Genomic DNA, 25,838 nt, shown 5'->3' with positions numbered 1-25,838 from the left:
CAGTACATCTTGCATTATGAGTCTCTTAGTCAGTTGACTACTTAACACAGTCATTTTTTGATATAAACCACATACCTAAGGTCTTCTCAAACTATCCTAGGTTTCATTACATTCCAGAAGCCAAATCCTCTGAATAATCAAATTTGCAGGCACATAATGGTTGGTTTCACTTTCCCCCAACTCTGATAGAATAGTTCTTGAAAGGAATAATTGAAAGACTTATAATAGAACTTATAATAAGTTCTATTTTTTCATGTTCTTTAGTCAAAACCAGAGAGCTTCCTCAAAATTATAAAAATATTTTCTCAACCTTATAAGGTATCATACCCAGGCTGGAGCCTGTCAGACATCTATTCTGGAAAGGATAAGAGCCTTATGCATGTTCTACATCTTCCAGCTCATGGATACCTACTTGAGACACTTCCTTCCATCCTCAACCTTTCAGGGTACTACAGCACTTACAGTCAAAGTATCACAGTGAGAAAGCAGGAAAGGGAAATTCTGTTAAGGCTGAAAAAACAAAGCTATTCTGACTTTAGCCTTTCACCCTCCATAGTGGTTAGTATGCAGAAGAGACACTAGCCATAAAATATATCAAAAAAAGAACATCGTGAAATCCCAACTGAGTTGTCAAACTCCTAGAAATGGATGTATATACATGGTTAAATTTTTATGGATGCTCCACATTTCTGAAAACACTATATATTTACGGAATATGCCACAAACCATAATTATACATTTTGATTCTGTAGACCACAAAGTCTTATTTGCTCAAGATGAGGCAAGACCTGCAAAAAACCAAAATCAAATATACAAATAAAAATATAAATAATTTATCAACTAGAGTTGCTTGTGGAGAATATTTAAACAAGATTTTCTTCTGTTTAAACAGAAACAGAAAATCCACATGAAACATTAAATCCAGCAAAATCAAAACACTACTTTTTCTTTCAAAACTAAATATTCTCCTTGGAAATTCAATAAAACATTTGATCTTTGTCCCTTCAAGAGGGAAAAGAACTTCTCTATTTTCGTAAATTAAGAAAAACCTTGATCAATGGCAGTGGAATCAATTGCCTTCTCAACACCACCTGAGTGGTGCAGTTGACACACCTGAAGGATGGAATGCAATTTAGAAGGACCTGAAGAAGCTGCAGAAGTGAGCCCATGGGAACCTCATTAGCTTCAAAAGGACCAAGTACAAGGTCCTGCATCTGGATTGGGTCAACCCCCAGTAACAATACAGGCTAGGGGATGAAGGAATAGAGAGCAGCACTGGGGAGAGCAACTGGGGATATGAACAGATGAGAAGCTGTATAAAACCGCACAATGTGTGCTTGCAGCCCAGGAAGACAATGTGTCTAGGGCCGAATGAAAGGCAATGTGGCCAGCAGGGCAGGGGAAAGGGTTCTGCCTTTCACTCTTGTGAGACCCTCCTGGAGTACTCTGGTCATCTCTGGAGTTCTTAGTACAGAAAGGACGTGGACCTTTAGAAACAAGCCCAGAGAAGAGCCACAATAGTGATCAGGGGGATGAAACACCTCTTTCTGAGGCTCTCCTGAGAGAGTCCAAGGTTGTTTAGCCTGAAGACAAAGGTCCAGGGAGACCTTATTGTGATCTTTCAGTATGTGAAGGGGACCTGTAAGGAAGATGGAGATAAACTTTCTATCAGGGTCTGTTGCAACAGGACAAGGGATAATTCTTTAAACTGAAGGAGGATCAATTTAGATGACGTATAAGGAAAAAATTGTTTATAATGAGGGTGGTAATATACTGAAGCAGGTTGTCTGTTGTCTGGAGAGGTGTTTGATGCCCCTTCTCTTGAAATATTCAAACTCAGGTTGGACATAGCTATGAGGAACCAGATGTAGCGGAAGGTATCCCTGCTAATTTAAGGGGATTCGGACTAGATAACCATTATAGGTCTCTTCCAACTCAAACTATTTTATGATTCTAACTATCCAGTAGCCAAGCAACTAATCTTCAAGCCAACCCTGTGTGGTACAGGTGGTTCCAGTGACTGGGCAACCCGCACTTCTCTTTCTTTCCGCCTGAAGCAGAACTCATGTCTCAGATGCATCATGGCAATCTTCATACGTGAACCAATCACCATCCAAGCTTACATTTGGTCTCTTTCAAAGGAAGGAAGTGTGTACAAAATGCATGTGAGCTTATAGGCATCCTTGAGCAAGGAAGTTTCATGTGGTATTTCCATGCCCATTATTTTCACGTATAAAAGCTTCTGGAATATTTATTGTGGTGCTGTGATTAGGAATGATGCAACTGGCATTCCCTTGGTCTCACACTTAAAAATATGAGATAAATAAAAGCACATTAACTTAAATTTTATAGACTGATATTAAAAAAGCAGTTGTCAGAGGAGCAATAACTGCTGAAAATAGGTCAAGCTAGTCAAAGGACTGATATCATAAGAAATAAGAAAAATTTTGCCCTTTTGCTGCCTGTGCTCAAAAATAAGACTATTTGTTTTCCAGCTTAAAAATACTGCTTAAAGTCTACAAAATAATTCAAATGCTAGAAAAATTATATGCTTAAAGAAATAAAAGAAAAAAATGACAGAAATAGTCAAGTTCAGTTGAACTGTGAAATATGACAGTATTAAAGTTTGAAGACATTTGTCTTTAAACAGTAGTTTTCTTCCAAATAACATGTAGCCTAACCTGCCAAAATTAAAGGTTTTTCAGATGTTAGTTCACTTGCTGTAATACAAGAAAAGGTCAGAAAGCAAACTGAAAAAAGAATCTAGACAGCTTTAACCTCAAGGCTTTACTTATTCCAAGAGACAGGGTTATCAGTCATATTATTTCTTATAAAAATAAAAATAACGAACAAACAGAAAAAAATCATAAAACTCAACATTCAAGGATATGACAAGAGGCTGCTATTCTGATTTTGGAAGCAGTTTTAAAGCATGTGAGGCAAATTATCATTCACCTTACTTGAACATTCAGATAGTATTTTCAGCTTCTGAAACACCCTGTAATGGTTTAACTTATTGTGAATTTCTCAGTTATTTCAGCATGCAGAGGTAAGATGGGGGAAAACAACAAACAAACCCTTGAAAATTGTTTATACAAAAATGCAGACAAAAATCCTGAGACCCCACTTGAAGTAATTTACCTGTTGTAATTTATGGACCTGTGATTTGTTGGAATAAACTAACTATTGTTTTATCCACATTCAGAATTAATTCTGTAAAGTTATAAACATATTTCCCAAAACAATGAGGAAAAAAATAGCAGCTATGATTGGAATTTTGCAAATCTTAGAAAAAGAATGAAGAAATTGTCTTGTTTCTAACACAATTATTACTAGAAGTAAAATTAGAAGGAACATTTTGATTAACCTGTGAAATTTAAAAACCTGTGAAAAAAGTAAATTAAAACAAATTTATTGCAAAACAAGATTGGAATAGAGGCATTAACTGTTATAAAGTATTGTGTTACTAAATTTCTTATTCAGTCAAGCTAGATTATTTCAAATATCCTCAAAAAATAAGGAAAGATTACCATGGAGGTAATTGCACATGTCATTGCCAGAGCTGAGACAGAACTACGATAATATATATCAAAATCTAGATAAACAGGAAAGATTATAGAAAAAATAAAAAAGGGCAGACACACATAAGAAATTACTGAGTGGTAGCTTTCCCCCAACACACAATCTTCATTTTGCTCTCAAAAAAAACCCACTTCAAAAACCTGATTAATTTACTTTAATCATTTTGATGAGTTAGAGCATTTTTATTCTGAAATTGACTATAAAATCATTTTACCTTTGACATAAAATCTTGAAGCCCAACAAAGGCACAGTTAAATGCTTTTCAGTAATTTTTTTTATTAAAAAACCCCTCTGTTATTCCTATAGTCTTCACAAACTTATTATGTAGAATAAAGTGCCCCAATATTCCTGAGGCAATGATTTTCCTGTGTATTCAAGTGTCCCATATTAACTCTCACTTTTCAAAAACTAGAATTGACAGAAATAGCCCTACAGTTTTTTGTGCTGCTACATGTAAAATAAACCACTCAAAACCAAACAAAAAACCCCCATCTACGTTTTCAATTTTCATCTTTTATATGGAGACTGGAAAAAAAATCAGGTTATTGGAGTGTTTAAATTTTTTGAAACACAAATAATCATACTTCTGTTGTACAAACTATTGCTAATGTAGAAATTGAACATAAAGGCTACCAGAAGCTTTCTGTTTACATGAATTTTACTCTAGTTCTGTCTTCACAAGTATGTAAATACATAAATACCTCCTCTTCATCCAATTCTGTATATACAAAGTTGAGAGATCTAAACACTTGTCTATTAGATCTTCTTCATTTAACATTCATTGGGTAATGTTCACCACACACACACATCGTTTCTAAAAACTTTTTTTTTTTAAATTTTTCAGTGTTAAATATTTTTGCAAACTTCTACTCTTCTCTGGAAAGCTGTTCTAGAACACTTTAAATTAATTCTATCTCCCTAATGACATTTAACATATTTACCCTCATATCACCGTTCTGTGGCAAGGAAGAAAAATAATCCAAAGAGGAGGAATACATGATTTGTTCATGATGCCACAAAAGTCATTAAGTCTATTGAATCAAGGTTTTCTCACACCAGCTTCCAGCCTCTTAAATGTGTTATTTTGCTGAATAAGTTAAATTCACTGTTTTGAATCATGCAGTACTCTTGAACTGAAGAAAACATTTGTATTCCATGTCATATTACAATGAAGAAAAATTATTTTTTCCCAGAGGAAAAAGGAAATTATTTTAAAAGCTTCTATGTAATTTATGTTTTCACTTCAAACAAAGGTAAAACACCCGTTTTCATCCTTTCACCTTTCAGCAATTCCTACCTCCTATAACTGCCATCTGTTTCCTACTGTCTACCACACAAATATGTGAGGTTTTTCAGTTGGTAATAAAAGTTCTCCTTGCATGCCACCTGACACTAGCTTTCAGCTAATTAAATAATTTCTATATGAATGCTGAATAAAAATAAATTATTTAATGGGAAAAATTCTGAGAGCCAGCTGAATCTTTTGAGAAATATCATGGTCCTCAGAAAAAGGAGCAGAGACAGCACAAGTCTTAAAAGCAATAGAGAATGAGCCAGCCAAGCCAGCCATAAATCCTGCTGCAGGTCTAAGGAAGCACGTTCTGAAGCAGAATGCTGCTGTTGGGGAGATTATTGTGATGTATATTCTGCCCTGCAGCTGCTAGTTCCTCCTCAGTTCAGCCAGTTTCCCTTGGGGAAGCCAGTACTATCTGGAACATCATTCCCAGTCCCAACCTGCACAGTAGCTCTTGCTAGAGACACAAAATAAAAACCAAACAAACTGAAAACCAAAAAACCCCCACCAACCTAAAGACCCTACCAGCCCTCAAAGGAAACTCAGAAATTAGCACCCAATGCCCACTACAGAATACACCCTGGAGCCATGAAAAGGAGCACCCACATAAGTGATACCTATAGGATATTTTGAATTTATTTTTCCTTAGTCAGTTTTTTTTGGGTTTTTGGTTGGTTGTGGGGTTTTCTTGCTGGTGGGTTTTGGTTTTGGTTTTTGGGTTTTTTTGGAGGGTTTTTTTGTGGTAATGGTAGAGTGGGGGTTTTCAAGGGGGGTTTTGTATTATTTGTTTTGTTGACTTTTTTTTTTTTTGTTATTTTGTTTGGGGTTTTTTTTTGTTTTGTTTTGTTTTGTTTTTAGTTAAGGTTTTAATTTTGCATGCAATTGAGAAATAGCACATGACAACCCAGACAAGCCTATGGTTAATTTGTCTGGTTATCACCAGAGACTAACCTAAGGATTTCCTACTGGCCAGGCTGTGCAAAAGTACTTTGGGTTGTTTATTACCATGAGCTCTAGGATGACCCTGCTTGAACAGAGATGTGGGACAAGATGATCCACTGTGGTGTCTTCTAACATACCCATTCTGTGACCACAGCCTGAGGGTTTATCATAACTTAACACCCTAATTATCAGAATGAGATCACATCAATTAAAGACAATGCCTGGGAAAGTCCAGGAGATAAATATAATTTCAAGTTCCATATTCATAAATACATACTAAATTGTGTACTAATACTGAATGCCCTTTGAGAAAGTTTTCTTTTTCTTCCTCTCTACAAACAAAAGACAAAAGGGGGAGAGGAGGAATGGGAAAGGCTCTTTCTTTTATTTATTATGGTTTACTGCTGCTTTGCACATGTGTTTCTGTCATTTTAGGAGGCTGTTGGCAGAGTAACATACCTCGACACTGCCTTTATCACAGTGTGAAAAACACCAGATGTACAAAATTAACGTTCAAGTTAATCAAAATATTGCTTGACAAAGCAAATAATTGAATTGCACTTTCAATGCACTGTGGTAGACAATAATTAACAAGCAGAATCTTCAACATCTGGATACAACTTTCAATTTCCGTTTTAACATCACAGAATGCTGTCTACACATTTTTTAATGGTACCCCTGATAATAATATATTCTGTTTTTAATCATATTCCACGTTGCAGGAAATGAAGCTTGCAATTTTCCCAGGTGCTTATCAAATTACTACTGCAAGCTAATTCTCATCCCCCAAGTTAAGAGTTTCAACACTGTGCACATTAACGGCCTGCTTATGTTCTTCCTGTACAACAGAAGGTAAGTTAATACGTGCTTCAATTATATCCAGTTTGTGCATTTATAGCACCCTGTGGGCAGCACTAAGAAGGCTGTAAATGTACTTATTCTGCTTCTTTAATGCTCTACTGTATTATAGGGAAGAGGAGAGAGAAGGGAAGAGAGACAACTGCATCATTTTATCAAGAGAATCAATAAGAAACTCAACTTCACTGTATTGATTCAAGAGGGCTGCTAAGGCACAGCTCTCATTTTACTTGTTACAAAAAAGCTTACCTGAGCTTGACTTTTATATAAATTTCCCTCTTCTTCACATATGCGGATGAACACACACATAAGATCTGTGTTTGTCAGCTTTAATAAAACACACGTGAAGCACAATTTCAAGTATTGCAAACATTTTACCTTAAATTAAAACTGAAGATTTATTGCATGATTGCCTCTGCTGTGATATTGACAAAACAGAACAATGTCTTAGAAGAAGGCATCTCTTTCTTTTCCTAACTTTTATATTTTGTTGCATTGCAGGCCAGCCTGAGGTTCAAAAAATAGTTGAATACTAGCACTCATGCCACTTGGATTTTTTTACTTCTTATTTCCAATACAGTGTTCACTTACCTGTGGAAGGTAAGGGGCATACTCTGTATTTTAATTATTTATTTTATTTTTAATGGTAATTGCTTTCCCACTTGGCCTTCATGGAAATTTTCCAGAAGCAAAAACCAACAGTGTGAAAGACAAAAAATCAAAAGTGTCATAGACTTTTTTGAAGGAATATAAACCTCTCCCACATTAGGGGACGTGACAGATGCATTTTCTGTAGCTTGGAAAAAAACCCAAAAACTTGAGAAGACTTACATACAAAGTTTTAAGATGAAAATATTTCCTTTCAATTTTCACTCAAATAGCTCTTGCTATTTAAAATTCCAAAGGGAAAAGTTTGATTTTATGACTGCTAATATTTAGATTTCACTACGGAACTGTTAGATTTAGGCAGTGTTATACTTCCCTTTATCCTTCTAGTCTTTGTCTACCATATCAAAAAAACCCAAATCAAAATTAAAAAAAAAGTAAACACAACCAACACACAAAGAATAAAAACTAAAACCAAAGCCATGGTTCATCAAAAATCCACATATATGTGTCATATTCAACTGGGCAAAGTTTATAACAATTTAATCCTTTTCCAGAAAAGGTATGATTTGAGAAGTGATCTCATTGAGGTGCAGATTACATACACAACACTAACAGTTCCTTTTCAAATATGTTTTCTGCACTTGTAAAAACTACATAAACAGAAGGTGCATCTTTTCATTTATCATACTCATTGTGAAATATGTGAATGTTCCTCATCAGCAACAATCAAATCAACATTATTTTCAGTTTTCTGTGCCTTAGAGAATGTGCCCTTTGTGTATTTGTGTGTGACATAAATTTGACCAAAGGGAAATGGAATTGCTTTTGTGTGCTCATTTCTCCTTCAGAAGTCCTCAGGCTTGGCGTCTAAATGTCTACAGAAATCTAGTATGCATTTTTACTGCATCACCACATAAATCCATTATGATTATTTTAAATCAAGTTTTCTTTTTAACATTCTAATTTCTCAAGCTTATGATATTGATCTTCTTCTCAATGGCTACAGACATTCTGAAACACTGTTGAAGCAAACATTAGGCAAACACATATTGGACTTTCTGATATAAACTGGTTACGTGCACCTTTAAGTCAGCCATAAACAAAACAACCCCAGTTTATCCTTTTTAGGAGAAAGATAGAGAAGGAAAATCTCAAGACTTCCCTCTGTGATAGATCCAAATATCTCCATTTCACTAACTTTTGCTCAGCTTTGCTGAAAATTTCCTACTCACCTTTACAGGAGATATCATAAGTTACATCACAATTATACATAGAACACTAGAAATTAAAAAAATCTTTTCCACACTCTGATTTTTCTGGTAATTCTAAGAGTCTTCTAAAATGAATTTGACAATAGTCAGCAGTTCTTAAAACCAGATATGGTCAAAACACAGAGTGCATGTTCCTACACATACAACTTAAGTCCCATTTCTCATGTCCTTACTGAATGTTAATACAAAAGGTTTTGCAAAAGTTATAGTTAAATTAAAATCAATTAAATGATCAATTAAAGTCAAAGAATGTGAAGTACCACTATTTGTATAAATCCCCTTTAGATAAATCAAATTCCAAACTCAAATGTATTTATATGGTCCACGTTCAATCCAAAAAGACCCTTAATTTAGCAAATTTAGAAGAATGAAATATGTTTAAGCCATACAATCAGTAAGAATAATTTTTTAAAAACCACCAAATATGTTGATTTTTAAAATTCTTTTCTTGGACAGGAGTTTCAAAGTAATTTTTAGCTATTAAGGAAGGGCAGGAGAAATATGGTTTTTGTTTTTCATTCTTCAATGTTTTATATATATATATCATCCATGTATTTAAGGAACTGGATTTATCCCATGGAATGCATTGTCACAAAATTAAACATTCAAATTAGATAATATGGATGGAAAATGAGAATAATATTCTTACATCCTATGTTCATCCTATGTTCCTATGTAATATTCTTACATCCTAGTAAATTACTGAACCTATGTTCAGTAATTTACTACTTCTAATAAATAAATTTTAAGCTAACGTCATTGAATATGGTGGGATTATAATTACAAAACCAATGGAGAAAACTGAGCAACCTGAATACCTGCTCAGAGGATGAAACAGGGTGATCATGTACAATTGTTTTTCTCTATTAATTCTCTGCAGAGAAATCAGCTGCACTATTCTTCCTCAAACAAGTCCTAGTTTTAAATCACCACATAGACTTCTGTGTATGACAGTCTTGAAAGGAAGGGGAAGAAAAAAAAGACGAAAAAACCCCAAACACATTGTGGTTACTTGCTGCTGCCTCCTTTGGGGAAGCTTTATTGGTACCAGTCAATCAGTCTGGATGATGCAGGCATCCAATGGATCACTGCTGGCTGGCAGTGTTTCTTGAATACATCTGCAGCCATCCTCTATTTTGGGATTCTTGACACAAACTGTCTTAAGAGACTCCAGTCTGTAGGGATGAAAGATGCCAGGTACAGGTCTTAATAATATGAATTAGTTTGGGAGAACCTGCAGTCTGACATATTAGCTGGCAGAGTTCTCATATTCCCCAAACACTAAATTACAATAAGAAATATGGAACATGAAATAAACAAAAAAAACAAACATAACCAAATTTAAAAAAAATAATTGGTAAAATATGTTCAATTTTACTGCCAATTCCTCACCAGTTGCACAAAATAAGGTTCAATTACCTAATATTTAAGTAACAGAGAAAGAAGAAGAGGGAAAATAAAATTATATGTAAAAGTACGCTTGACTACCTGCCATTAGATATTACAAGTCAATATTCACTAAAAAGATTAAGAAATTCTCACAATTAATCCTTTGTTCATGCTCTGGATTTGCTCTTTGAGCAGATCAGCTCTTGAGAGAATGGTAACACCATACTTGGAAAAAATATAGAAAACACATTGCTCTGCACAGGTTTTTCAGGAATGCGCTTGGACACAATTATGCAGTCTATCAGTCTATCTAAGCTCATCCAGAATATGTCATCTTAAAAAAATATGACATATTTATAAAAGGAGGTCCTCTACAAAAGCTTACAATATGCTGTTCTGACTTCTCCTGGAATGTTTTCTTGTGCAAAACATAAAAGATTAAACTGTGATGAAATGCATTTTTTTTCTTTGTTCTAAAACAACACTGATAGAGAAAAGAGATGTTATTTATGATAAAAGGATATTTACTGGTGGAATATATGTGTAAAATGACAATAATGAATCTCAGTGTGTTTCTCCGTGTGTAAAAGCATGCAAATACATGTACATGCACACAATACACAGAAATGCTTGTGCATATAGATATACTCAGATACCATTTCTCATATGTACTGGTTTATGCAATAGTACCTCAGTGTATCATCCAAGCAATATCCAGTCTCCAAAATCATATTTTTGTTATGGCTTATCTTTTTAATACTTCAGGAAATCTAGGTGGGGTAGACAATGGGCTAACACTTTTAGATAGTTGCCTTATACCTGTGTTTACCATAAAAATGAATACATTCTGCACACATGCCCTCAAGGTTTCATCACAATGTTCTTCTCATGATGGGTCCCTGATCCTGCCAAACCTTGATACTTCATTCTATATATTTTTTTCATTAGAAAGAATCACTGAAGTTTAAGTGAACTCAAAGATTTTTTTTCCCTCTTTCTGTAATTAGGAGAAAACTAGAAAGATACTTTTCTTCTTGCAAGCTGGTGTCTTTCCTTCAGATCTGCTCAATACAGAAGCTGTGCAATTTTTTCATAGGTTGCTGCAACCTCCACAGTCATCTTTGGCTGTCTAGAAAGACAGAGTTTGCAGTCTTTCACCTTGAAGGATAGATACATGACTTTCCCTTGCCCAACCTCTGCTGTTCTGCAGGCTTCCAGATCACCCATGCACCTCCTCAATTCCTTATTCCGCAACATGCTGGGAAAACTGTCCCGTCTGTGTGAGTTTTCAGGAAGAAGCAAGTTCTCTTTCCCCCCTTGGAGTTCCATGTATCCTGGAGTACAGCAGTCTGATTGTACCAAGCCAACAGGCTCCTTTTCTGCTGGTACCCAAAGGACCACAACACAAATGATACACAACACAGAATAATGAGGTTCCATTCACCTCAGAGAGAAACGTGTCAAAATTAGATAAGTAACTTCTGTACAAATACTTATTTCAAAATTAATAAATTAAGGGTAATTCCCAGAGCATTTATATACTAAAGAGAATATTTTAATGCTCCCTTGCACCAGGCACATTTGGCACAAAGTAATTGATTTACCACTGATAGGTACTTAGATGTCATATGCCAGGGAATCTTTTGGAATATCTGGTCTTTAACAAAACTTCACTTGATTAAAGCACTGTTAAAACTTTCTCGTACTGCCCTTGTTCAGTCATTGTTTGTATTAACATGGGGATGGCTTTCCTTTTTTTTTCCCTATTTCTTTTCTCATTTATTCTGGATTTTTTTTTAACAAAAGAATTAATATAAGGGGCAGGTCAGCATTCAGTATTTCAACTTCATTTTAAGACATTCTAGTAGATCTCAACTGGCTCCTCTCAGAACCAGTTGAGATCTGAATCCAGTGGCACAAGCTCCTTATGTCTTAACAGACTGATGATCAGCAACACTGGTGAGATCCTCTGTGGTGGAAAAAGACTGAATACTGCACATGGGAGCAGTCAAAACCTTGTATGATCTGGAGTAGAGGTGGTGAATCATCCCAGCCCTGAGCAGTGGTGTTTCCCTTCTTTGCAAATGATTAGCCAAGACACTTATTAGCTAATTGGTTCTTGATGTCACATCTTTTGAAATACCAAGGTTACCTTTCATGTCTTCTTAACTGCTACCACTGTGTCCTCTGTCACAACTTTTCCATCTTGGACATATACTTCAGTCTTAGCCAAATGCTGCATCTCATGCTTCCATAACATGACTGAATAGATGACTGAGAAGTGAAATGTGCTTTGCAGAATCCCTGTTGCCACTTTAACTTACCTTATTTTACCATTTACACTCCTAAGCTTCACCTAGAAAGAAACTTACCTGCAACACAGAGGTAGCAGTGGTAGAGTTTTCATAATGATATAAATAGTTAGCTTTTTGCAGTTGTGTTGATGCCTAGAGAGGCTGAACTGGAAGAGAGGCTAGACAGAACCAAATGAGTAAAGCAGGTATTTATTTAAAGACCTTCAAAAGACACATCTTGGGCAGCACAAGAGCCCTGCCATGGCTCTACCAAAGATGGACCCAAGATGGACCCAAGATGGATAACCAGTCACGAGTTTTCACACTTTTATAAGTTTTGGTCCATTTACATATTGGGATTAATTGTCCAATTATAGTCTCATGTTATGAAGTCCCATCCTTCCAGACTGCTTTCTTTAATTTGTAGTTGTTTATACTTTTTGGGCCTGAAGCTGCAATGGTGTCCTTGGTTGTCAGGCTGGAAAAGAATTGTTTTGTCTAACTAAACTGTGAAGAGAACTTACTAACACTTTATATGAAGTTCAGAGTTACACACTAAGGCAGTACAGAATCTGAAAAAATATAAAAGCTAAAATTTAAGGCATCAGTGACAATCAAAATCTTCAAAATTGTATTTTCAGTTTTCCATATAACAATTATGCCATACAATGTAATGAAGGGGGAAGAAGATTTTTATACCAATGTGGGTATAAGTTCGATGAATAAGTGATGAGATATTTTACCAGCATAACCATTAAGCTATTAAGAAGTGGTAGAATAATCTTCCTTTCTCTCTCTTTTCCTTTGTACTGTAGATATTCAAGATAAGGTAAAATGATGTATTTTAATGCTTTATGAAGTACTTTGAAAGTAGAATAAAAAATAACTTTAAATGGTCTGTTAAATTTATACTTCTAGGATTTTCTTTTAAATTAAGATCATTAGAACTTTGTTAAGTTCATCATTTTTCCTTGTAACATTAGGGTTATTAAGTACATCAAGTATATAATTTTTCACTTGGATATGTGGCACAAAGCCAAATCATAAGCCAAGCCAAAAGGAACACGGAGGGAGAGAGAAAGGGGTGACATAAGAGAAGTATTTCTTAATAACAGAAACCTAGTAAAAGAGGCATCAAATTTGTCAGCAGAACTGCAGATATGACTCTATCAATAATCCATGGCACTTTTGTATTTCCCAGCTGAGGCTATTATACAGCTTTGGATGACAGCCTGCTTCAACTTCATCATGCAATCCACTGGGACAGAAACTCATAACTGGCTTTCAACATAGATCCTTCATATAAAGGGTAATAACTGCAGCCAGTCAGTGTGGTAAGATTATCAGAGACTGCAGCAATGAACTGCAAAATGTGGGAAAGACATTCTGACAGAAACCTGACAAAATAACCTCAGCAGGATAACTCCTTTAAATATCAAGGAGAGAAGTAAGGTACCAGAAAGGTGCCCCGCAGAAGCTTTTGCAGCACTGTTCAGCTGATGCTTTGTAATTAAGCTTATCTAGACCTATCTTCAGACAGTAGAGAAGATGAATAATTAAACAGAAATTTAAGCTTCTTCAAGAAAAGTGATAAAGATGCTACAGTAGGTTTTATCTGTACTGATGAACATTATTGATGTTCTTACAAGTCCATTGATTTTCAGCAGGATTCAATAGGACTGTCATAGTGACATAAGAGTATTACCTAATAATGTATTATCTAATAAGGTTTTTATCTAATAATGTATCTATGTAGTGTACATAAATGAAACTTAATTTGGCCTATTAAATTGTCAGTGGCAGAAGTTTCAAAATTTTTAACATGACTTTTTTTAGCATCCACTGTCCCATTTTCAGAGGTTCAATATAAACCTCTTTCTGCTCAGAGCCAGACAATGTCATATCCAGTTGCTGATCTCCAAAATTTACACAAAATTTTATTCTGCATTTGAATATGATATAGGCTCTTTCACATCAAAGAGGAGATTCAAGGGCTCATGATACTGCAAACTGCCCCACAATATCAAACCCTTTAAGAGTACACTTTTGATTGCACATATAGATAGATGTAGATGTACTCATTTGGGGGCCGGTCACCAGTGGTGCTCCCCAGGGCTCAGTGTTGAGGCCAGTTCTGTTTAATATCTTCATCAATGATCTGGACAAGGGAACTGAATGCACCCTCAATCAGTTTGCAGAGGGCACCAAGTTGGGCTGAGGGACTGTTGATCTGCTGGAGGGCAGGAGAGTTCTAGAGGGATCTGGTCAGGCTGGTTTGATGGACCAAGGCCAGATGTAGGAGGTTCAACACAATGAAGAGCCAGGTCCTGCCCTTGGGTCCCAAAACCCTGAATGCAATGCTCTTCCCACAGCACCATTCAATCCCCATCATTTTGTTTCGCAAGGGAGCAACAGAGAACTTCCCTAATGCTGTTGTGTCATCAGCTAACAAGCATAGAGCCTCAATCTAGCCACTCTAATTTTCTTTCTGTGGCTTTTATTTAATGGTTTTCTAAGGAAAAACTGTTAGTTTTAAGTACACAGGAAACAAATATTACTTTTATTGGGAATCTGATATTTTTCATTCAGAAAAACCAAGAAAGATGTTTTTCGGGGTAATTTTGACACAGATCAGAGAATTCCTTTTTTAAATTGGAACAAGTGTGTTTTATTGGCTCTGTTGGTTAATGCATGGTGTTAATAACACCAAGGTTGTGAATTTGATGCCTGTATAGGCCATTCATTTAAGAGTGAGACTTGACGATCTTTGTGGGTCCCTTCCAACTCAAAATATTTCTAAAGAGCAATTGAACTCAATAATTTTGGATATGTGGTTTATGATTGCACCCTAGAACTGTCCATTTCTTTCCCTTGACTATAAAAAGACTTACTATTGATGACTGAAATCTTGAGGTTCAGTTGAATTCTGCTGAGATATATTCATATTTTGATAGAGAGCAAGTGCTGCAAATTTTCCCAACAAGATATTTGTGGTTCCCAGTATTTGCCTCATCCTTCTACAAAGAATGAAAATGTCAAAACATCTTGCAACATGAAATATCTTTGTTTTACTTGTTACTAGCTTTTAGCAATGAAGCCTCAGAAATCTACCTATAGTCTGAAATGTTAGGTATGATCACCTAAGTTTAAAGACCTTAATGAGACTTCCAATAGAAAATCACTGGAAGTGCATGGCAGCTATTGCAGTGCTCAGGTACTGTGTTAAATTGCCAGGCATTTCTACTGAAGCCTACTGCAATATATTAACCCTTCTTCATGCATCCAACAGCAAACAACAAGCACAAGGTAGGCATAATTCATGTTAAACTTTCAGCTACATAAAATTATGTAAGATAACTTTTCAGCCCTCTACAGCAATGAAGAAATAGTCCCATATGTCTAATAAACCCTCCTGTGCCTGTTTACTTTCAGCTATGACCTTTTCTTAACTGTTCTCTTCATGCCTTACTCAGAACAAAACACTACATTCACATTTGAGGAAGCTGTTTTATTTCTGAGTCAATCCCCCATATAGTAGCAACTCAAGGAGTTATGTTGATACATTTCTGTGTCAGATCACAAAAATCTTTTTACATTTTTATAGAGATGCTACAAAAATAAAATTATTTTGGGTTTAAATGTAGCAAAAAATCTTAGCATATGCAATTACAGTATCATGATTATTCTTCCAAAAAACAAAGTTAAAAAAAGGAGTAACTCACCTCTGTGCAATACCTAAGAAGATAATAATTACTTACAGAAAGAGTGAGAGAAAAAGCTATACAGTCGTGGATTATTACAGAGGTTTATGTCGCATATTGCATAACTGTGTTGGACTTCATTCTCCACTGAGGCATTAATTTTATTCCATGGAAACCTTAAAATTCAGTTATGTTCTGAGTCAGAGTAAAAAACAAGCTTATTAAAATTCTCCATGGGAGGAAAACCCTGGAATCCTTTCACCAAGGTAGGTCAATGGTTTTGCTGAATCCAAAATCTCAAAAACTCCAGGGTTTCTGCTCCTGGCAGCAACCTTCTCCCTGAGTATTATGAGCTTATGGATACTTGAATGCATGATGTCAAATAACCTGATTTAGTACAGGAAGAACTCAGCACTTCTCCAAATATCTAAGGTGAAAGTAAATAAAATTTACTCTGTTCCCAGAGGAATTTTAGTAGAATATATTTTCTTCCCTTTTTTTTAATGACAAATCAAACAAATCATATTAAAATTGCCCAGATTTCTTCCATCAGCTCTTTCTCAAAAGAACCTCTGCACCATGACTTCTGTCACATGGAATGTTGCATAGTCTTTTAAATGAAGCTTTACATGGTTTAAAGAATTACTGCTACATATATGGGACAGGAGACTTTAAAATCAGCACAAACAAATTCATAAGGTAATTATTCATAAAATCATAGGAATATAGGGTCCAACAGACATAATTTACTAAAATTTCACACTCAAAGTAAGACTGTTATTAATACTAAAAATATCACTTTTCATTTGAATCTTTTCTGAGTGTTAGAGATGTGAACTTTAAAAATCATAAAATCTTAATAAGGAAATGTGGTGGTTTGACAGGAAATATGTTTTCTGGGATGCTGTGGTCAGGCCAATGGGTGCTCAGATTTTAATATTGGCACCTAATGTGGCCATTGGGACGTTGGATCTGCCTCTGAGCACACGGGGTTAAAGCAGGGCTCTGCCCTGGGAGGCTCTCTTGGGTTCCGGTCAGTGAAGGGTTCAGAGCTGCCCTGCCTGGCTGCGGGCTGGGCGGGGCAGGGGCAGCCATGCGGCCGGGTGAGGTAGGCCGGGCCTGGACAGAAGGGAGGGGAAGGCCCCTGCAGGATGGAAGGGTGGAGGGGGAGCACTGAGAGGCATCGGGCAGCCACCCCCCCACCCAGGGGAGACAGAGAGAGAGCCTGTGCCTGTGCTTGGCCGGCCGAGAAGGAGAAGGGAGGGTGCGGCAAGAAGATGCCCGGCAGGGCAGCCGTGGGAGTTCTGGACAGACAGAGCCTCAGATTTTTAACCCTTTTCTAGGATGATGGAAACCTTAAAAATGCTAATCCTCCTGGAGCTGAATGAGAGGAGCAATATAGAGGAGATAAAAGGAAATGGGCCACGAGAGAAATAGAGAAGAACTCTGGTGGAAGAGATGATGGAGTAGCTTATGCTGGACTCTTTTTGTGTAGCCATGGACAGAACCATGTTCCTTGTGATACAGGGACTGCATTCTAGGGGGAGGCAATGCCTCAGGACCAAGAGGGTTCGGTGTGGGTACCCCTCGGCCCCAGGGGGTGAAAAATATGGGGGGGACAGGTGCCCCAAAGTTGAGACTGTGCTTTTTTGGAGTGGGACGAAGCATCCTTAAAAGTCGACCCTAGAAGCAGCTCTGGTCCGTGTTCAGTGGTGAGAGTGCTGGACATGAAAGGAAGAGGTCACCATTGGCACAAGAAGGACTCCTTCTCCTCTTGATGAACTGAGGATTGAGTATTCCCAAGAGTGGTGCCAGACCGAGAGTCGATGATTTGGGGGATGTATTGTACTGGGAATTTGGTGGGGAGGAGGAGGAGATGTATTTGTGAAGTTTTCATTTTCCTTGTGTGTTTCTTTTTTTCCTTTCCCTTGTAGTTTAATTTTTTTTTTTTTTCCCTAAGTGGGAGCCTGCTTTGCTTATTCCTGGTCACATCTCACAGCAGAAACCAGGGAGAAGGTATCTTCATGGGGGCACTGGCATTGTGCCAGTGTCAAACCATGACAGAAATAATCACGGACTTCCAATTTTTCACATGCCAAAAGCATTCTCAAACCCCTTTTTCTGGCATTATCCTCTTAGGGACAAAACACAAGCACCACCATTGCTAGAAAATATTAATTCCTTTCTAAAAATGCACACATTACAGAACATAACATTAAAAATCTACGCAAGATCATTTAAGCATGTTTATATGTAGCATAAATTCTTACTTATTAAAATAATAAAAGATAAGATAAAGACTTTCTTGTGCTGTATTTATGTTTATTGTAAAGGTATTCTGTATTTCAGAAGGTGCAGTGGTTGCCACAGAAACTAATTTTCAGTCTATTGCAGAGTAAATAATTCCATAAATCTCACTTCATATCCAGTTCACAGGTATGATTTCCTTTTATTATTGGGATGGGAGAGGAGATAAAGATAAAACTTTTCCTCCCTAGATATTATTTGTACTTTTTCAGCTTGTCTAGCAATGTCTTTTAGAAAAAGAGAAGTAATTAAGTCAAGAGGAACCCAGATCTTGCAGAAGTCCTTGTCTGAGCTAATGAATGCTTCATGAACTTATGGAAAGTATTTTTGTGTTCAGAACTTCATTGGTTCCATTCGTAGAACACAAATAGAGGACTTAGTGAATGTAATTCTCAGTAGGTGGAGAAGCTGAATCATTATTTTTGCAAAATTTCTTAAAATACTGTAACTAAAGGTGTTGTATAAGCTCGAAGTACTACTGCTACTGATAATTGCTTCCATTTATTACTGTGCTGAGATCAGTGAAGCTCATTTTTATAAAAAAGTTGTTATATGAATTTCACACTTCTTGGGACCTGCATATCGTGTATCACACCCCAGTATTTTAATGTTTTAGCTTTCATCCAGCATGCAGTCTTGTACTCAGTAAAAAGGCCTGTGAATGTTTCTTTGATATGCAGAGGTATTTACTATAAGAATGTAATTGGTGGAATTGCACTAAGAATTCAATCTTTATTGTTTTACATCTTTGTATGCTGTTGCATTGCTCTCTGTGGAACACCATCTATATTTTCCATGTATCTAACAGAAAAACTACCTTTCTTTTGTGCTCTGTTTTTCTTTTCTTACAGAACCCCGATTTTCACATTACCATTTGCAGCCTATCTTCTGAAACATCCATGCAGATATGGAAGATAGAAATCCCAATTCTATCAGTAGGACTAAAGCACACTGGAGCTAACAGATCCAGCTAAAACTGTGAAGGAAAACTGAGCCAGGGCCAGAAGACAAATCACAACCTCAGAACTTACTTCGTCTGCTTGACTGGGTTTCTTGGCAGGGCCTGACCACCACAGTAACAGGGAGAGAAGCTGTCAAAAAGTCTGAGTTAGCGCTGAGTGTTGAACATGGCCATGTTTTGTTATTTGTGGAGTTCACCACTGAGCCCATTCAGGACTTCCTGCACTACGCACACATTCAACTGTACACTGAGGAAATGGATTGCTGTATGGAAGAGAGAAGGAGAAGTTAAGGAGTTTCTGACACCTGAAAAGGAAAGAGGAAGGAGTAAGATAGGGAAGCATGTGGAGAATTGGCATCGCTGCATCTTCCAGGAATACGAGGGATACAAAAGAGGAAACACTGAGTGGTGCTGCTGGCAATGGATCCTTCACCAGCCCCAGCAGCATCTGTCTGTCTGCATCAGGTCTCCTGGCTTTTCCTGCTGCTCTGACATAACAAAAGCAGGCAGAAAGGCCAAGCCCATTTTGCTGTCCCCCGGGTTCTACTGCCTTGGAGAGCTATCTACCTTGGCCATGATGAGCGCCAGGCCAAGCTTAAAAACAGCAAAGCTCCAGCTAGGGCAATTTTATGCAGTTACATCAACGTTAGAATCACCGAATATCCTCAGCTGGAAAAGACCACAAGGGTCATTGAAGTCCTACTACTGGCCCTGCACAGGACAGCTTCAAGAATCACACCATGTGCACTGTTGTATGTAGATATTACAGATATCATGCAAAGAAGGACGACCTAAAGTCTATGAATGTCAGGAAGGCCTCCACAAGGAATCAGAGAGAGATATCACTTGAAACACAAGCAAAAGTAGCTGGTGGATATAAAATTGTACAACTGTATTTTTTTCAAAAGACTGCCCTGTCTCAGGTCAAATGAGCATAGCACTGCCTCTAAATTCATGTTATAAGTGACATAAATAAGTGTTTTCAAGTTTGGATTGAATGGAAACTTCTTTATTTTGATTGCTCCTAGAGCTAGCTCTATCTCTGCCTTTTGTTTATTTCCATGTATTCCCTACTCAAGCAAATTTGCTTTTAATTTCAAAGGAAAGTGTAAGTGCTCCAATTTTAGGAAGAGCATGCATTCACTTGAGTCTGACAAGTGGTTTAATTTCTTCACTTTTGACATCTATGTTGCAAACAAAAGGCTAAAATGTCATTTTTGAGATTTCTCTAGCAGCTGCATTAAATCACACTGCTCAGTTCAGTGCAGTGTTTCCAAACAATATTATCTTCCTTACATAGAATTTAGAGACATATTAGGAATAATCAGGGAAAGGAAAATTACCATCATCATGTTTTCTGACTCATTATCCATACCCTAATTCCACAGATAGAATACTTCCTTTTCTGATCCCAGCAAAGTACTCCTCATGTACTTAATCTGAAAACTTGGGCATTCTGGGAATATCTTGTTTGTTTAGTCCTGAGGTTCTGAATGTTTTGGGTAAATAGCAAAGGAATCCAAATGCAGCATTTGGTTTCAAGGCACTACAAGAAAGAAAATGATCACACAAGGATATTTTATATCTAAGCAATTTATATTCTTACAAGTCTTCTACAAGACCAACATCAACATTTAAGAGCTTGCCAAACATGTACACCCGTGAGCAAAAGAAACATCACACCACTGCAAAGTTGCTACAGCTCATATCCATCAATAATCTGCAGATTCTTAAGGTACCTCCTGTTCCAGTCTGTTGGCTATCCTACTCCATCCTCTACACTTTTCAAAAACTAGGGTGTTTAATATTAATGCTGTTGTAATGAATATACATTTGGGAAGAAAGCATTGGGCTGAATTGTACAGCTTAAAAAACTTTATATAATAGCATGATACAGTATAACTTAAACTAAATCATGCTAAAGAATGTGAGCAGTTGAAAGGTATTTTAGAGCTCCCTAGTCCTTTTCTTAAATTAGGCTTCACACTTAAAGGCATCCAACATCATGAGATTCAAGAAAATTTTTCTTTCATGTCCATTTTAAGACTCCAGAGGCCTGTAAAAATACTATTTATTTGGCAGATTTTCTCAGACATCATTTCAGTTACTCAAAAATTCATGCAAAAATGTCAAAATGAGTGAATTTCTTGATATGTACAAAGAATAAGGTATAAAAGGAAAATCAGAATTGCAATCAGATGAAGCAAATATTTTTATACCTGACTTTGTAACTAGAGAATTTTGATTTTGGCACTCAGACATCGATATCCTGCAAAATTCAGAATAATACATGCCCATTTTCACAAAATACTTTTACTGAAATGGGGGAAGAGATTAATTCTCTTTTTGCTATATGTTCTACTAATTAAAATGCACTCTCATGTTCAGTTTACTGAACAAAAATGTCCAATATCATTTAATATTGTATCTGCACTGATTTGGGGTTAGTGTTTTGAGGGGTTTTGGTTAGTTGGTTGGTTTTTAATTCAACACTTCTTGTTACAGAACAATGTTTATTCATTGTAAAATTCTTCACTCATCTTTCATACAGTATTTCAGCAACACTTAAAAAAACAATTCACAAGGAGTTAAATAATAAGAATCTACTTCATACTGACAACAGAAAACACAATAGAACTTGATATCTGGTCTTTATTGTAGGCAGCAGTTTTGTGGGAAAATAAAGGGCAAGAAGGCCATGACTGAAGGAAAGGAAGCATTTACTGAGATAGGTAATATTTAGAGCATTTAGAGAGGTTTGTTTCCTCCGGAAATGACATGCTTTGTATATGGCTTTTATAGACTTCCTCAAAAAGTCCATAAAACAATATAGTTTAAATTATGGGTCATCATTGTTTAATTTTGCAAATAGATAATCTAAATGTCTAAAGCATGTTTGTGCTGGGGTTTTTTCAAGAAATTCTGATCAATGACATTGATTTTGAGGACACAATATGTCACTGTTAAACTCCAATCTCCTTCTTAATGCACAGTTACAATGCACATTAAATAAATAAAGCCAGAACACAGTACCTCACATAACTTCATTGCCTCAATTAATCAAACAGTTCAATGTCTCTAATTAACATTAGTGTACTATCTGGTTTTAGGACAGGGTGATCATTTTGAGCTGACTCACAAATTGCAGACAGGAGCACAGCTTAATGCTGAGCCCACTTTAAAACCCCTACTTCTCTCCAAGAGGGAAGTCATGCCAATCAGCCACAGGTTCAAAAGCTCTGCTTCAACTACAATGTCAAGAGTATGAATACATACACATAAAAAATAAAATTAAATAAAAATTCAGATACAGTTTATTCATCAAAGACAATATCCATTTTGTTCATGTTAATATGCACAGGGTATAGGAGACTGGGGTTTTCTATGTAGGTAAAAAGTTCTGTAAAGCAGGAGAGATCTAATAGAGTTTTTTCCAGCATCAGATGAAGCAGTCAGTGACTTTGTTTTCCAAAAATGTCCCAAGTGTTCAAGACTGCAATGTATTTCTGTAAAATCTACTACCGAAATTATAGCTGCTTTGTCAAGAAATCATTAATTATCTACATCCATCTGTGTTTTCACTCTTCTTTGTGGCCGCCCCCTAGTCATTCCTCTATGAGAGAGAATTCTATTTAATTTCTATTTATTTCTAATAATTAAATATTTCTATTTAATTCTATTAGAATTCTAGAGAACTCTATTTCATTTATCAAGTCCCATCAGTCTTAAAATTCTCTGGTCATCCTTTTGCATAGGTTGCAACTTCCTTGGACACATAGGGCATAGTTTTGTCTGCTTAAAGTGTTTCAGTTCCTACATTTAAATGTGTCATCAGAAAAAGCACGTGGATTTCACTACACATATAGGTTGGGGGGTAATCGTAGCAAGCTTGTCAGCTTTATTATGATTCCTATGCTATTGTATTTTTTTAAATTTAATTTTATTTTTACTTGTAATTCTGTATTGTCCTTGCTCAACTCAAAAAGAGTTTCTTACTCCTGCCTAGATCCAACATTCCCTTCCAGGGCCCTGTTCAGCAGAAACACAAGATCCCATAAAATACTTTTGTCTGAATGAAGCAAGAGGACAAAACAGGGAGAGAATTTTGTGAAGTTTTTATAAAAAGACATGGAACTTAAACTCTAAGGGCAAAAAATTAGTGTTACTATGAAGAGAAATAAGAGTTAAGTTATTCAATACTGATGGTGTGATTTTATTTGTACTCATAACCAATTTTCTGTCTTTTTGTGGTCTTGGTCAGAGAGAAGGATATCTTAATTTATTAAAATGTTTCTATTGTCTTTTTAATAAAAGATTTTGTGTCCATTCAAAATAATAAATATATTAGTAAATACTCTGGTCGACATTCATTGCATTGGCAATCAATCTGCTTCCAAAACACCAGCCGGGGTTTTTTTCCAAACCTTCAGCAAAAGGAAGATCTAGAAGTAAGTCTTATGGGAAATATTATTATTTTTGTTTGCACTTTTCCTGCAGTTCATTCCTGAGACACATCCAAGACATGGGAAAAGATACAGCATCTGAGAGAAAGAAAGAATGTGCAAAACTACAAAGACTTCTCTAGGGATGTCCTTCCTCTGGTCTACTGGTTTATAGATTTATGTACAGAACTGTCACTCTCCTAACTGAACTGATAGATTTTCCTTTTATGCCTGAACACTGAACAGAGATAAAGAGTCAGGGTAATACATATCTTTATTCCCTCAAATATTCTGTTCTTTTTTAACAAACACATTTAAGAAGGAGAGTTCATCAACCCCCCAGATACAATTGTGCTAAAGCAGACTCACCTGGGAATCCATCTATTTATCACACACCACTTTTGTCACATTTATTTAAAGTGACAAAATTATACACAGTATGGAATCACTGTGTGTGTGCAGCATTTTTTTTTAATTCTGCTACTGATACATGCTTCTAAAAGCTGGCACAAGAAAGCCTACTGAATTCTAAATTTTTGTTATTCCTCCACAGATGCAGCAATTGCAACAATTCCCCATTCTACAGTTTCCTGTTCATGAATAGTTTGTTGTGTACTCCTTCTATTTTCCTTCCCATTGCCCCACACTTACTAGTGCTCCAGTGATTCTAATTATTGATTTAGCTACCCAAAGTACAAAGCCCTAGTGCCTTGATAAAAACATGAAATCTGAGTTATTCTTTCTGGAAAAGCTGCATAAATGACATATGAGATAGCAGCCCAGATTTGCCTGGAATTCTGTTTTATCTTTTATTTATCTACTTATGGAACTCCAGCTGTGATGCTTTTATATAGATATTGGTAATTTTTTTCCAACAAACAACTGTCTGAAACATCAGGTATTTTTCATTACCTCTTTTCTGTTTGGTCGGTGTTTTGCTTTCATGTGTGTGTCACTCACTACTCCAAAACACATGTTTTGGAGTAGTGAGTGATTATGTTTAGTTAGCTAATGGTTTAAAATACTTTCCACCCCAGACAGACTTGAACACATTCTTGAGAAAATTTCCATGAATTTTTATTCTCACTTGCCTGAGCACTATGGTTTGATAACTTTTACCTCCATTCAATCAACTTTTATTAGTTGCTATCATACAGGCATATCTCAGCTACAATATTTGTAGGAGACAGTACTGAAACTAACTGCAAATGCATCAAGATTTATAAGTGCTTGTGGAATTTTTCCTGGATTCTTATTAGACTGGCAATTGTTAGTTGAATGACTAAACCTACATTTTCTGTTTCCTCCTGCTGAAGCTCTTACATTCTCACTCAATTGCCTTATTTTAGAACTGGGTGACCATCCTGAATAAGAGACAATTTTCCATGTTTGTAACTTCCTTGCAGCAGATAATTGAATTACACTATGGATTTCCTAAGTATGAGCCAGAGGAGTCCTGAGTAACACGAGTCATTCATTAAAGTTTGTGCTGGTTTTGACTGAAGGGAATTGTCTTCAGAGCAGCTGGTATAGAGCTGTGGTTTTGGTTTGTGCTGAAACCACCGGATTTGTGGTGAACACATCAATGCTCCAGTTACTGCTGGGCGGGGTTTACACAGAATCAAGGCATCTTCTGCTCCTCATGGTGCTCCAACAGCGAGGGGGCTGGGGGTGCTCATGAAGCTGGAAGGGGACGTAGCTGGGTCACCTGACCCCAACTGACCAAAGGGACATTCCAAACCACAGGACGTCATACTGGGTATATAAAGCTGAAGGAGAAGAAGGAAGGAAGGGATGTTCAGAGTGGTAATGCTTGCCTTCCCAAATCACTGCTAGATATGATGAAGCCTTGATTTTCTGGGAATGGCTGAACAGCTGCCTGCCCATGGGAAGTGGTGAATAAATTCCTTGTTTTGCTTTGCTTTATGTGCATGGTTTCTGCTTTATCTACTGAGTTGCATTTACATCAACACTTGACTTTTCTTGCTTTTACTCTTCTGGTTCCCTTTCCTTCCCAAAATGTGGAGTCTGTTAGCAACTGTGGGGTTTGTAGCTGCCAGCTGGAACTAAACCACAACGAAGTCCTAGTAATTTATAGTTCCCTTTCTAAAGCACCTGGGCAAACTGCACTATTTATAACTAATTACAGCTATAGCACAATATATTTTGACTTGAAAATAGGACCCAA

This window comes from Molothrus aeneus, chromosome 1, assembly GCF_037042795.1.
Source record: "Molothrus aeneus isolate 106 chromosome 1, BPBGC_Maene_1.0, whole genome shotgun sequence".
In the NCBI taxonomy this organism is placed as follows: domain Eukaryota; kingdom Metazoa; phylum Chordata; class Aves; order Passeriformes; family Icteridae; genus Molothrus; species Molothrus aeneus.
This window is presented reverse-complemented; position numbering follows the sequence as displayed.